At 29.1% G+C, this 13,436-nt stretch overlaps 1 long non-coding RNA gene across 1 annotated transcript; it reads left to right on the top strand.

Moving 5' to 3' along the window:
* The first annotated feature begins 3,075 nt into the window (after positions 1–3,075).
* LOC118644912 lies at positions 3,076–7,985 on the top strand. The gene is made up of 2 exons (XR_004962690.1): positions 3,076–4,898; positions 4,951–7,985. It is a non-coding gene; the product is annotated as an uncharacterized LOC118644912 (long non-coding RNA).
* Positions 7,986–13,436: the final 5,451 nt, after the last annotated feature.

Genomic DNA, 13,436 nt, shown 5'->3' with positions numbered 1-13,436 from the left:
TTTTGAAAAGCTTAAATTGCCCTTACAAAAAGCACAGCATCATTCGATTGCGCGTTTTACTCAATTTTAAAAAGTGTACACATGGCGGAAATACGGACCGCCTAGCTGTAACAAGTGCACAAAATGATATCACGTTTAACTGTCCGTGATGCCCGTGAAAAAAATTTATCACTTGAAAAGGATTTACGAGTATTATTGTGAGTTCACGAGTACGAAATCGAAATGTGCCTAAAACTGATTATTCTGTATATCGCGATGTGCTTATCGGAACTATGGCATTGCGGTTTAATAGTTATTTGCAGCTTTCAAATTGAAACATGATCAGATTCCGCATTTTCCACTATCTTGGTGGTGTATTGAGATGGTGCAAAATGTTCAATGCGTTGAATAAACGCGATCAATCTTTTTTGCAATCCATTGATGCTTTGCAATCGAGATTATTCCTCATTTCTCTTAAACGAGCTCTTTTATACAAAGGATTCTTTTACGAACGAGGTCTTTTAATGATATAGATTTTTGCTTCGAGTGTGATGTAATTGAATGGTGCAACTGACGACTAATATAAATTTAAATTGATCGCACCTTTATATTGGCATACTGCGTAGAAAAGTAATACCAACTGCAGAATCTTATTCTTGAATCAATTTTGTAATTCTTATTCTTGAATCAAGTTTGTCTTGATTAAGTCAACTGAGTAAGGAAATTTCCTGAACAAGTACAACAATATCACATTAAACTTTCGATTAGAGTAAATACATTTTCCAGATTTTTCCGCAAAATAAGTATAAAATAGTATATTAGTGTATACTTATATATATATATGGAAAGAGAGAGAGAGAGAGCACTCTGTTGTTTTACATTTATACATTTATATTAATACAATTAGAAAGAAAATATTCATGTAAAATGAATGTAAGCAAAGGAAATTAATTATCAAAACTTTCTTCAGTAACTCCGTGAACGTAATAAAATTTTAAAATAAATAAAAATAATCTTTGTATATAAAAATAAAATTTTAATACACACAGAATGAGAAAATGTTAATAAAAGTTTTTAATTCTCTATTTTGGTCTTAATTTATAGTCCTTACGTAAACAATGGATATAAGAAAGTATTTGATGACTATTTAATCTTTCGCAATTATTAATTAGCAATTTTATAATAAATTGAAAAGAATGAATTTCCATGTATAATTCTATATATGTATTTATTAAGATAAAAGCATGCTCGTTGATGATTCAAAAGCTCCTGAAAATTTTGCTGACAGCATTTTACCGAAGGGCATAAAATATAGCATTCACGTTATTCTTGATTTTTTTCCGTGTTTGTGCAGAGTACAAAGAGATAGAAAAATGAACGTGACCATCTCACAAAATGAGAAAGACAAAAAAGAAAGAAAAAAAGAAAAAAAATCCGTTTAAAAAACGGTAATGACGTCTCACGACACAAACAATGCTCATATCTAGAAAAACTACATACTTTTAGTATAACAATGCGTTTTTCTTGTTATACGAGAATATTAATTCTTTCATGCCATTAGTTAAAGTGAAAAGCATTTGTTGCAATTTTACGATTTCTAACGTGAGTTATGAATGTTTCGATCACATAATTGCGATCTTTGGCACTGTATCTCGAACTTTTCGAAAAATTTGTTGCCAAACATAAGAAAAGCATTGTTTTGTGCTCTGTGTAATATTTTACAAAGCGTAAAAATTTTAATTAACACTTTTATTATTTTACACTCAATGTATGTGTTATATGATTTGATTCAAATATTATCCAAATATATATTTTAATTATAACACATACATACTCAACATACATGCTTTTTTATATTTATTACTAGCTATGCCCTGCCACGCGTTGCTGTGGCTCTCTATTCTTATGCTTCGTTTTTTTCAAATTTTCTTTGCTTTTGTTGTTTAACTTTCAAGAGCCTTGCTTTACTGTTGCTCTTTTTATTTTATTTTTGAATAAGCATTTATCTATCTTTAATAAATCTAATATTCATTTATTCACGTACTTCTAACTTGCTTCATTTATTTATTGCCTTCGGCACTGTATTCAATTAATTTGTTTCTTTTTGTTTTGTATTTTTATTATAATGTAATATAAATCTTATTTTATTAAAACTTTGAAATAATTTTTAATTAAAAAAACCGAATTCTTTTTAAAATACCCATTTTTTAAAATTAAGTATTTTGAATTAAAGTGTATGTATTTAATTTATTATTAATTAATTTTATAAATCAATATTTTGTTATTTTTTTCTAAAAGCTGCCATGAATTTAGAAATCCATTCAAAAGACTGTTTTAAATAAGTTACTTTTTTCAATAAAATAACAACCATCCTTATTTTTCTTATTACCTTAATTTAAACACAATAGAAATATTCTTCGCCTCTTCCGGTCTTTCCCGGTCTCTCCCGGTCTCTCCCGGTCTCTCCCGGTCTCTCCCGGTCTCTCCTCGTCACTCCCCGTCTCTCCCGGTCTCTCCCCGTCTCTCCCGGTCTCTACCCGTCTCTCCCGGTCTCTCCCCGTCTCTCCCCGTCTCTCCCCGTCTCTCCCCGCCTCTCCCGGTCTCTCCCGGTCTCTCCCGGTCTCTCCTCGTCACTCCCCGTCTCTCCCGGTCTCTCCCCGTCTCTCCCGGTCTCTCCCCGTCTCTTCCGGTCTCTCTCCGTCTCTCTCTGTCTCTCCCCGTCTCTCCTGGTCTCTCGCCGTCTCTTCCCGTCTCTACTCGTCTCTCCCTATCTCTACCCGTCTCTCCCGATCTCTCCCCGTCTCTCCCGGTCTCTCCCCGTCTCTCCCGGTCTCTCCCCGTCACTCCCCGTCTCTCATGGTTTCTATCCGTCTCTCCCGGTCTCTCCCCGTCTCTCCCGGTCTTTACCCGTCTCTTCCGGTCTCTCCCCGTCTCTCCCGGTCTCTCCCGGTCTTCCAAGACCGGAAGAGGCGGGGAGAGACCGGGAGAGACCGGGAGAGATGGGGAGAGACCGGGAGAGACCAGGAGAGACGGGGAGTAACGGGGAGAGACCGGGAGAGACCGGGAGAGACGGGGAGAAACGGGGAGAGACGGAGAGAGATGCTTTTTTATATTTATTATTATTATTATATTATTATATTAATATCTATATACATTATGTAACTTAACGTTTCTTCCAATCTTAAATTGTTTTATTGAACTAAATATTGGTTTTACTATCTTAAAATTTAACTGAATATAGATCTAAAAATAATTTGTTGATTAAAATATTATTTAAGACACTGAAACATGATGAGCATTGCTGCAAAAAGTTATGACAACTATCAACTTTGGTGTCTTACATAATTAATTTATGATCTGACAGAATTATTTTCAGATCTATATTCACAACTAATTTTTTATGAATACTTTAGCAAAGTTGTAAGTCGTACTTAGCCATATAAATATTTTAGTCGTTCTTTCCGTGCAGATTAAATCTTATTTTAAAATAAAGAAATAGAAGAAAGAACATTCTTTTGTTTAATAGCATTTCGCCATATATGCTTATAACGAAATAAAGGTTCTCCGATGGATTCAGTAATACGAGCATGAGAGCTCGTGGAGCACGAAAGAACGCGAGATGTCTTTAGTTCGTTGATGCGATTTTGTAGTCCGTTATTTTTTATTTTATCACACTGATTTCTGATTGGCTTTTACAATAACAATCGTCCAGGATTCTTTCATTTTGTAGAATTTTACGTTAGTGCGATCTATTCAATGATTAAATTTTGCTCTTATCTTTCTGTAAGAAAGGCACGCTTCCTTACAAGTTGTTCGATTTGGAACACATGAAAGTTTCATTAAAACCACGGCAATGTTTTCTTTTCTTCTTTCTTTCCTCCTGCGCATTGTTTCTTATAGAAAGACAACCTTTAATTATGACGTAGATTTATTTTTTATTATGCTCAAAAGTACAAGAGAAAGATTTTTATAGCAGTTACAAAAAATTTATTACTAAAGGTTAATAAATATACATTAAAGAGTTATCACATGATTAAGTTGAATAACTAATTTCCTTGAAACTTATGTCGTAATAACGAAGATATTCGTTACACACATAATATAATTGCAGTAATTACGCCTAAAACATTGCATTGTATTATAGTTATGTAGCTTCATTACCACTTTGTTCGTGGTTTCGAGCACTGACAATTTGTCCGTTCCTCCCGGCATGTAAGTTTGTCACGAACTTCTTGACGAACTCTACCTACCTAGCTACGTTTTGAAACCCGCAACTCCATTACAAATATTCAGCTAAGATGAAACGCCGTCAGCAGCTTATACAATGACTAACTTAATGAGAACATTGCGAGACAGTGTCTGCGCAACAACGTGAGATCGTCGTAGGCGAATTTCCGATTTCATCCTGAGATTCTGATATGGTCCCTTTAATCTGGACTTATTCGTCCTAATTTCCAATTGCGACATTTGCAGCTTTATTCAGAACTTCGGGCAAAGTTGAAAACCGAGAACTATCCCTTCTCGTATTTAATACATTTTCAATTTAATACTTTTATCGCACACGTGTACTATGTTTTTCTTAATATGACATATGTTATTAACCTTTCATTGCGCCGTTCCATACTTGTTAAATTTTCAAAGTTTTTAAAAATTGTATAAAACAAAATTAAGAAAACAATCATACTCTGGAAGATTATAAATAAAAAATCAGAGAGTTTCAGAATCAACTTTTATGTCATATACATCTGTGTAATTAAAAAATCGTATGTGAACTGAACGTTTGCCTCATACAGAAGCAATGAAGAATGAAGGATGTATGTGTCACATCTGTTATCTCAGGTGTGCTATCTCAGGATTGCCGCTTCCTATGGACATGTCCCTTATTTATCAACCCATTGGCGCAGCGTTCTGATCAAAAGGTACGGACTTCATGTTAACCCGTAACGGTGTTTAATTAATACTCTCTTGCAGGATCGTCTAGATGGTTGTCTTTTCACAGGCTGCGTCGTATATCACGATTTTGATGTATTAGTATCTACTAGCTTTCGATATGGCAAACATATACATCGTCTATATCGAAGAAATATAAACTCAAATTATAAATTAAAAAATTCGAATATTAAAGATTGCACGCGAGAGTAAAGTAAATATTGCTGTAAAATTCGATTGTGGTAACTTGTATTAGGCTAACACAACTTAGAGTTTCCACTTTATACTACGGAAATAATTGATGTAAATGTAAATATTAATTAAGTGCAGAATTGTCCAAAATAATAATTATTATTATTAACTTATTTTATATGTACGTTACATATGTGTGTGTGTGTCTCATTATTTAAAGTAATACTTTAACAATGTTAGTACAACTTAGCACAATCTAACACAATTGAGAAAATTGAGAAACAAACAAACAAAAAGTAGGACTGATATTTAAAAATATTTTTTCTCTCTTTTTACATTTTTTTATATTATAATTTCAATATTACTCATCAGTCTCAAAATAAATTAACGTTAAAAGTAGGCGGCCAATTTCTTATAGATTAATTTTCCCCTGGTGAAAAGTATATTTAATTAAAACAATCGAGATAGAAGAAAAAAAATATAAACCAATAAAGAAAAAACCAATTAATTAGTTTAAAACTGATTTTTAAAGATATGTGTCACACTTCAAATTAACAAAAATTTTTTAATTTTATATATTATTCTACTATTTACATTTGAATATATCTGCCTGGATTGTGAGCAAAATTTGAATATGATTCTATTATTGGTTGAAAAATTATTTAATTTTTTATTTGCTCTTGATTCTTGTATAAAATTGTATTTTGTACTTGTAAATTTAAGGCGGAGCTTTATAAATTAAATCAAATTATTTATATATACTAATAAAACTTTAATAAATATTTATGCAAGTTTATTTGAATCCACTTACTTTATTTAAAAATTATTTACTTAAAAATTACTACAGCAAAATAGAGCCATTTTCGTTGCACAAGACGTTATAAACCAAATTTTTTAATGTTTTCTTTTTTTACAGTTGATTTTACGATCAAATTTTTTGTCCTTGATTAGGAAAGAAAAATAAATCTAAAAAGCATGCAGTTTTTAAATTTCGATAACTTTTAGCTGGTATTTTATGTCAAAACATTTTCAATATTAATTCTCTCTTTAATTTAGAAGGATATAGAATATCGTTTCTCTTTTGTAACTACAGTTACTGTTAAAACTTTTGAACATGAAACTGAAACGGAACTTCCCTTTAAGTTATTTCGTCAGGCACGTGAGAGAATTATTACACATACAATAAGTTGAATTTATTAGCTATATTTAAGTTTAGATTACCAACGGAAAATTTCTCATAACAAATATTACAACAACTTTCAAGCTTAAATAAATAATAAAATTAACGAATTTTATTTGTATCATGTTACACTCTTAACGTATAAAAAATAATTTTCTAGAATAAGAAGATTCTGGTTTTAAAGTCAATCTTATATTTTCTGCACCTCTAATAACTCCAAGAATTACTTCTTACGAACGATTAAAATTACAAGGTATATATCTCAGTAAAAAAATTTTTATACACAAATACATATAAATGTATATAAATATAATTATACATATTTACATATGTTTTCGTATAAAAAAAATTTATCAAAACATTTTTTATTATATATATACATATGTAAATGCGAAATTTAGACTGTTATACCCGAATAACGTATTAATTTTTTGCATATTAAGTCGCTAACAATGAGCGAAAACGCATAACAGTAAGCATAACAGTCAAAATAAAATTCTAAATAAAAAGGTAATCTGTGCCCTCTCTAATCCAACGTTATTTCACAGGCGATATGCGCTAAAACGAAACGCGGCCGGTCGTCATTCCGCGCCGGTGTAATCGTTTTATTGGTCGGCCGAACGTGACTCGATGTTGTTAACTCACCAAAATTGAATCGTTATGAAGGTAACACGCCCCCGTGAGGTTGTAATAACGCCACTGCGGCGGTCTCACGGTGAGCTTGAAAACGTGCAGAAACGGCGTACATAAAAGTCTGGGCACGTGCGCGACCGCACCGGAAAAGCGGGAGGCCGGTACTACAAGCATCGTCAATCACGTCGCCTTTCCGCTAGGCGGAGAGTAAAAAGGCGCCGTAATCCGTGACGGAGTAAACGTCAATATATCACCATACTGGTGTCGGAAATTTGGGATGCCTGCGAGTGCCAACGTCATTGAGATGAAGCTCTCCAGAACGTGGAAGAAAAGTGCCACTTTCTCCGAGAATATCATCCACGTTATGTGTAAATTCCGGTGGTTACGCGGCTGCAGATCGTAACAAAGTTAGAGACGCAGAAGTACTTTTTTCAATAACTGTAAGTTTTAACTTTGTTCCCTTTTTTATATTTTTAATTGTAATTTAACTTCTTTTTACATCTTTTTTATAATGAACTAATTTAGTTGTTAGTCTTATAATTATTTTATATATTTGGTCGTCGTGTTAAAGTTATTGCGTACGTATCAGTCTGTAATATTATCCAACGTAATTCTATCCAACTTAAGATAAACTTAAAATTTCATCAAACTTTATGATGTCATCATCGTAGTATCGTCAAGCACTTCTCTACTTTTCTTATTACATACCTTGATGTTCTTACTGATATATATACAATTTATGAATCCACAAGTGGAAGACTTCACTTTTCTATATTACATATTTAATATTACATCGCCTTTTTGTGAAACATAATAAAGGTTATGAAAAATAAAGCTCACTTATGAAAAAAACGCTCACACGTTCTTTAGTTATTTCGATTGTGCGTAAACGTTTCCAGTTTTAATTATTTAAGAAAAGTACAATGATATTCTACTGCTATAACAATTTATCTATTCTCTACATAAACTTTTAATTTTACTATATTATCGATACACTACATTACACACACAATCTTATGTAAACATGATAAGTAGTTAATTGACTAATAAATATGGTATTTATTAATATTAATATTACATATTTTTTAGTAATCATTGTAAATACCGCTACCTTTTGGAGGATAAAACTAAAAATAATTTGCTATAATAAATGTAATAACAATGTGGAGATATATTTATTCATTATATAATGAATAATAATTTCACTCAAAGTAGATAGCAAAAGACTACTATCATTTAATTAATATTATCTGCTGGTCCACTAGTTATATTTCTAGAGAATTTTTATGTATCTAGTGATGGATTCGTTTCGTGTGATTTCCAAAATTATTTTCTCAATACGATTATAAATTTTTTATAGTTCTGATTCCTAGAGCTTGTGAATTTTTAGTCGCGATTATAAAATTAGATAAAATGACTTTTTACACGTGATGCCAGATACATTTCGACATTTTTGACAATCTTTTTTATTAAATTAGGTCGGCAGTTGAGTTATTATCCCGCTTCGGAAGTTAATGAAATAAAGCGTAAAATTATAATTATAATTATGATGAAAATTATGAATGTCAGCGTTCTCGCAAAGCTTTATTGCTACGTATAATAATTGCATGTTGATTTTACTTTAATAATTAGTTACGATCGCTCGAGAATTGCATTATTGGCTTTAAATGAAATTACGGATGCATATTCAAAATTGCAAATTGTTATAGTATAAAATAGTAATTTGAGTAAAAATCTTTATCCATGGTTATAAAATAAGAAAACCAAAAATTTTTTTAAATCCACATTTTTTATATAACTAAAATTTTACAGAAAAATTGAAAAATAGAAAGCTACATATAAATAAATACATATGTGTATTACAAGCTTTATTATAATATTATTGATGTCATATAATCAATTAATAGTTTAAATTAAATAGTTTATATTAATCAAATCTAAGTCATAATGAATACTGACCTATCTTTGTTTTTCATAAATTTGTTACTCAGCGTTGTTATATTTTTATAAGTGATATGTTAAGTAATAAATATTTCATAATTTTTAGTCTAAGATCGATTAAACATATTAACGAATATAAATTATTATACAGAACAAAACGTAAGGGAGAAGTCGTACACTATGTTCTTGTTTATTGAATTTGTGCGAACGACTAAAATCAGCTTTATCTTTTAAATAATCCTTATAAAATGAATTTTTCTTATATTATTGTTATTAAAACTACAAGTTTTTGTTTGTATTTATTACATATATGCATACATACATATACATATAAAATTTTATATAATTTTTATTTTGTGTATAAATAAATATAGCATATATATATATATATATATATATATATATATATATATATAAAATATAATTTCACCAACACAAATTCTCCAGCTATTGACTCTAAATACTACAGCTAGATTACAAAGACTTTGTAGTCTATTATTGTCGATAGTGGATGCAATGTGTAGAAATCATGATACGTGGTTCACCAAAGTGGCATAATTATACTATATTAATTTCAGTAATTGAGAGACAATTATTTACTGATTGTCAATAAGCAAAATGAACAGACGTTTATTATCATATTAATTATTGATTACAATTGATTAAAGAGACAGTTGCCGACATATAATTTAAATAAACCGTATACTTCCCTTTAATAAACTAAAATAGTACGCCATTTCGTAAAACAATAATTTAATCTTATTGATCAGCGTGCTAATAAGTGAATTAACACTTCCTACGTAAATTAAAATTATTTGACGTTGTTATTTTAGAAGTATGGATTAAATGGATTTCTTAATAAGATAAAACTAATTGTAGACGAAGACAAGCATATGAATTAATTTAATAATACAATTTAATAAATCGGTACCGAAAAATTGCAAAAAACAAAAAGCGAGATGGAATGCAAAATAATGCAAAAATAAGCGATAAACATCAATAGATAAATTTCTCTGACGCATCTTTTTGACGCGACATAAATTTATTCGATGTAAACGCGGCGAAAAATAACGTAGAGCGAAACACTGATTTTAATTACGAAAATATTAATTTTCAGGATTTAATAATCATCTTTCTATTCTTTATACTGCTTCGCTCGCTGTTTGTAACTATCTTGTTATAGAAAAAGGAAAAGACTACACTGAAAAAGAGGAACTAGAATCTGGTTGAATCTGCTAAATTTCTTTGCAAAATTAATTCAACAAAATTCTTTTTTAATGTATGAAATATTGAGCTGCTAGTAATAAATAATTATAAGAAAAACAAGATTCAATATAGATCATTTATTATATGTATATCTTGCCTCAAGTTTAATAGATTAAACTTAATTAACATGTATAAATTATTAATTTTTTGAAGTCGATTTAAAATATTCAACTTTAATTTATGTTTTAATTAAACAAAGCGCGCTGTGTTAAATATGCAAAGGATATAAATACGTGCATTTAAGCAAAATATGAAAGAACTGCCAATTCAATTTTAGTAAAGTAACATTTAAATTACAAATAAAAAAGTAAAATGCAAAAATTATCATTGTTATTATTATTAATATTATTGTTGTTTCTAACAAAACCAAGCATATTTCTTATATAGAGTATTATATTGATACTATCCGAATAGAAAAAAATACTAGAGTATCGCGTTATAAATTGTAACACATTAATCTTTATCATAACATTATATGATAATATAATAGAAAATAGTACTTACATATACCACTTTATTTTTGGACAGCATTTATCAAATAAAATCTAAAAATAAAACTTTGAAAATATTAATATAAACTGACACACAGTAGCTACATTTTTCTTTCTAATTCTCCTTTAACATGACTTGATTGCACAAAATATTTACAAGTTAATGTATAAAAGTTTCTTAGAAAGTTTTTCACTTTAACGTAAAACATTTTTTATCGATTACACAAATACTATTACATTTCGCTGTTGTTTGCAAAACACATGTAGCGCGACTATAAAGATTTTAGATTAAATTTGTTTTTAGTAGATTTTATATAAAAAGACCGTATATAATATGAATAATATAAATGCATAAATTAACTCTTTACTTTTTTAATTATCTAAACAAATCATGCTTTTATCAGCATTAATACAATGCAATATTTCATTTTCGGTAAATAAGAAGTGCTGTTTTAGAAAGCCTATGCTAGTATTAATAAATTTCTTTATTAAATAACAGATTGAGATTTAGCGACACTATTATGCAGATAACATTTCAATATCTGTATTGTAGATACAAAAGCATATATATAGTTCATTCAATTACATTTTTATTGTCGTTCAAATGTAAGATAAAATAAAAATGGAAGAAAATATGTAATATCATTAAGGTAGAATAAGACAATACTTATGAAAAGCAATATTAAAAAGCAAATATTATTGAGAATAAGAAATTATAATTATACTAATTTCATAATAACTGAACTATTACTTTGTAATTTCTGTTAGTCTATAAAAAAAGTATATAGTAATTAAATTATACTATCAGAAATATTTTTTGTAATTTTAAACGTTACATTAAATTTCTATACATGTTATTTAGTTATTTACATGATTATTTTTCAAAATTACGTTAATTTAAAAAAATTAATAAAAAATTAGATAAATATAATAAAAATTAAAATGTTATTTATGTATTTTTCTAATTTAAAAAATAAATTAGTCTTCTTATTTATTACTTGTTAAATATTAATTTCTGCAACTTTTATGCACATTTAATAAAAATTATTTTTTTCACTCTCATATTCTATTTTAAAAATTTATCTCAACACATAAACACTAGTATTGTTCCTTTTGTTAATACTTTAAGACATTCCTGCGCGAGAGGAAAGTCGTGTCATTTCCGGTCATAAATTAAAACTTGCCTCTGTCGTAAACGATAATTGCAACCCTGCTGGACAGCAAATTAAACGAGTGCGGGGACAATGAGAGTACCGCACAAAGGCGATTCAGTATGACTACGTGAGTGAAGAAAAGAGCAAGGATGAGTGAACATGACTTCTAACTAGAGAACCAAAAGGAACATAAAGCGGAAAGTTAAAAAGACGAAACAACCACTGAGAGTGATAGTACTGTGCAATTGCGCTGTGTTCTCTTGATACGAAGTCTTTGTGAATAATATTTAACTCAAAAATGCATATACTTTACATACAAATAGAATTTTATGGTTATTATTCATAAATTTATGAAAGAAATTGCATCACATTAACTTGTATTAATTTCTTACATTTGCTAATAATAATTTCATTATTTGAAATCTTAATATTGATTATCGATGTACTTTTATTTTACCGCACAGGCACTCTTTGAGAATCTTTCATATTTTTTAAATATGCTAATAATGTTAAAAAGAAATTACACCATCCATTTTATTGATTCTCATCTCTAAAACCAACATTAAATTTACATTTGTTATCTATAGATTTCTACGCTAATTATTCTGTTCTCGAAAACTCACATACTTAGTTATTATCATATTGATTTTATCCAATTTCACAATTGTTGTTTACATTTTCACAAAAAATTTGCGCATGAATGATTTTATTTTAAATTATTTGAATTATTAATAAATTTAATGATGAATAAGACAATAATTTTATAATTCCAAGCATGTAATAAATCACTGAATAAATTTAGTGAAAAGATCTATTTTTCTTTTTTAAAATTTGCTCTCTCTTTAAGAATGTTAAACAACTTTAACTGTTTTGCCGGTCATTGTAATTCCAATTTAATAATCTTTTAATTGTCTTTACAATATTCTCAAAATCTTTTTTTACAATTAAAGTGCAGCAATAATACAATACGCACGTAATAATTTTATATAAAAAAAAACAAAAAAATATTTATAAATTTACTTTTTTTTTACAAAATCATTATGTACACATTGTATTACTCTCTGTACTTTAATTGTAAAGAAGAAATTTTTAATTTTGTAAAAGCAATTAAAAAGTTAATGAATTAGAATAACCACATTAATTGGTCAAACAGGACGACCCTAGCATTTTCTTAAGAAGATCCAAATATTTTTCTCGCCATTCTTTATTTAATTTTTCACGCTAAATGTATTATTATTATTATTCGCAAATTAGGATTTTGTCAAATTTCATAAAGAATAATCTTTTATTACTGTTCCACTTCTACCATTTCAAAACTTTGTATTTCTCTCTCTCTCTCTCTCTCTCTCTCTCTCTCTCTCTCTCTCTCTCTCTCTCTCTCTCTCTCTTTCTCTTTCTCTTTCATTTACTTTCTGCAAAACTATAAAATTTGCAACTTTAAATAGCTACGGTTGAAACTTTTACTACAGTCTGATAATGAGTTTACGAAGTACGTCTCGATCCAGCGAAGCCATCGTCTTATAATCATTTTATGGATAGTTTGTACATTTCTTCGAAGAACCGATCGTGTCTTGTAATAAGACATCTTTATCGAGATTCCTTAAGCCGAATAAATTACCTGTCACATTGCTATCTAACAACATCTTTATTTGCATAGCTCGTAAGAGATTT

This window comes from Monomorium pharaonis, chromosome 3 (genome assembly GCF_013373865.1).
Source record: "Monomorium pharaonis isolate MP-MQ-018 chromosome 3, ASM1337386v2, whole genome shotgun sequence".
NCBI classification, from domain to species: Eukaryota; Metazoa; Arthropoda; class Insecta; order Hymenoptera; family Formicidae; genus Monomorium; species Monomorium pharaonis.
This window is presented reverse-complemented; position numbering and strand designations above follow the sequence as displayed.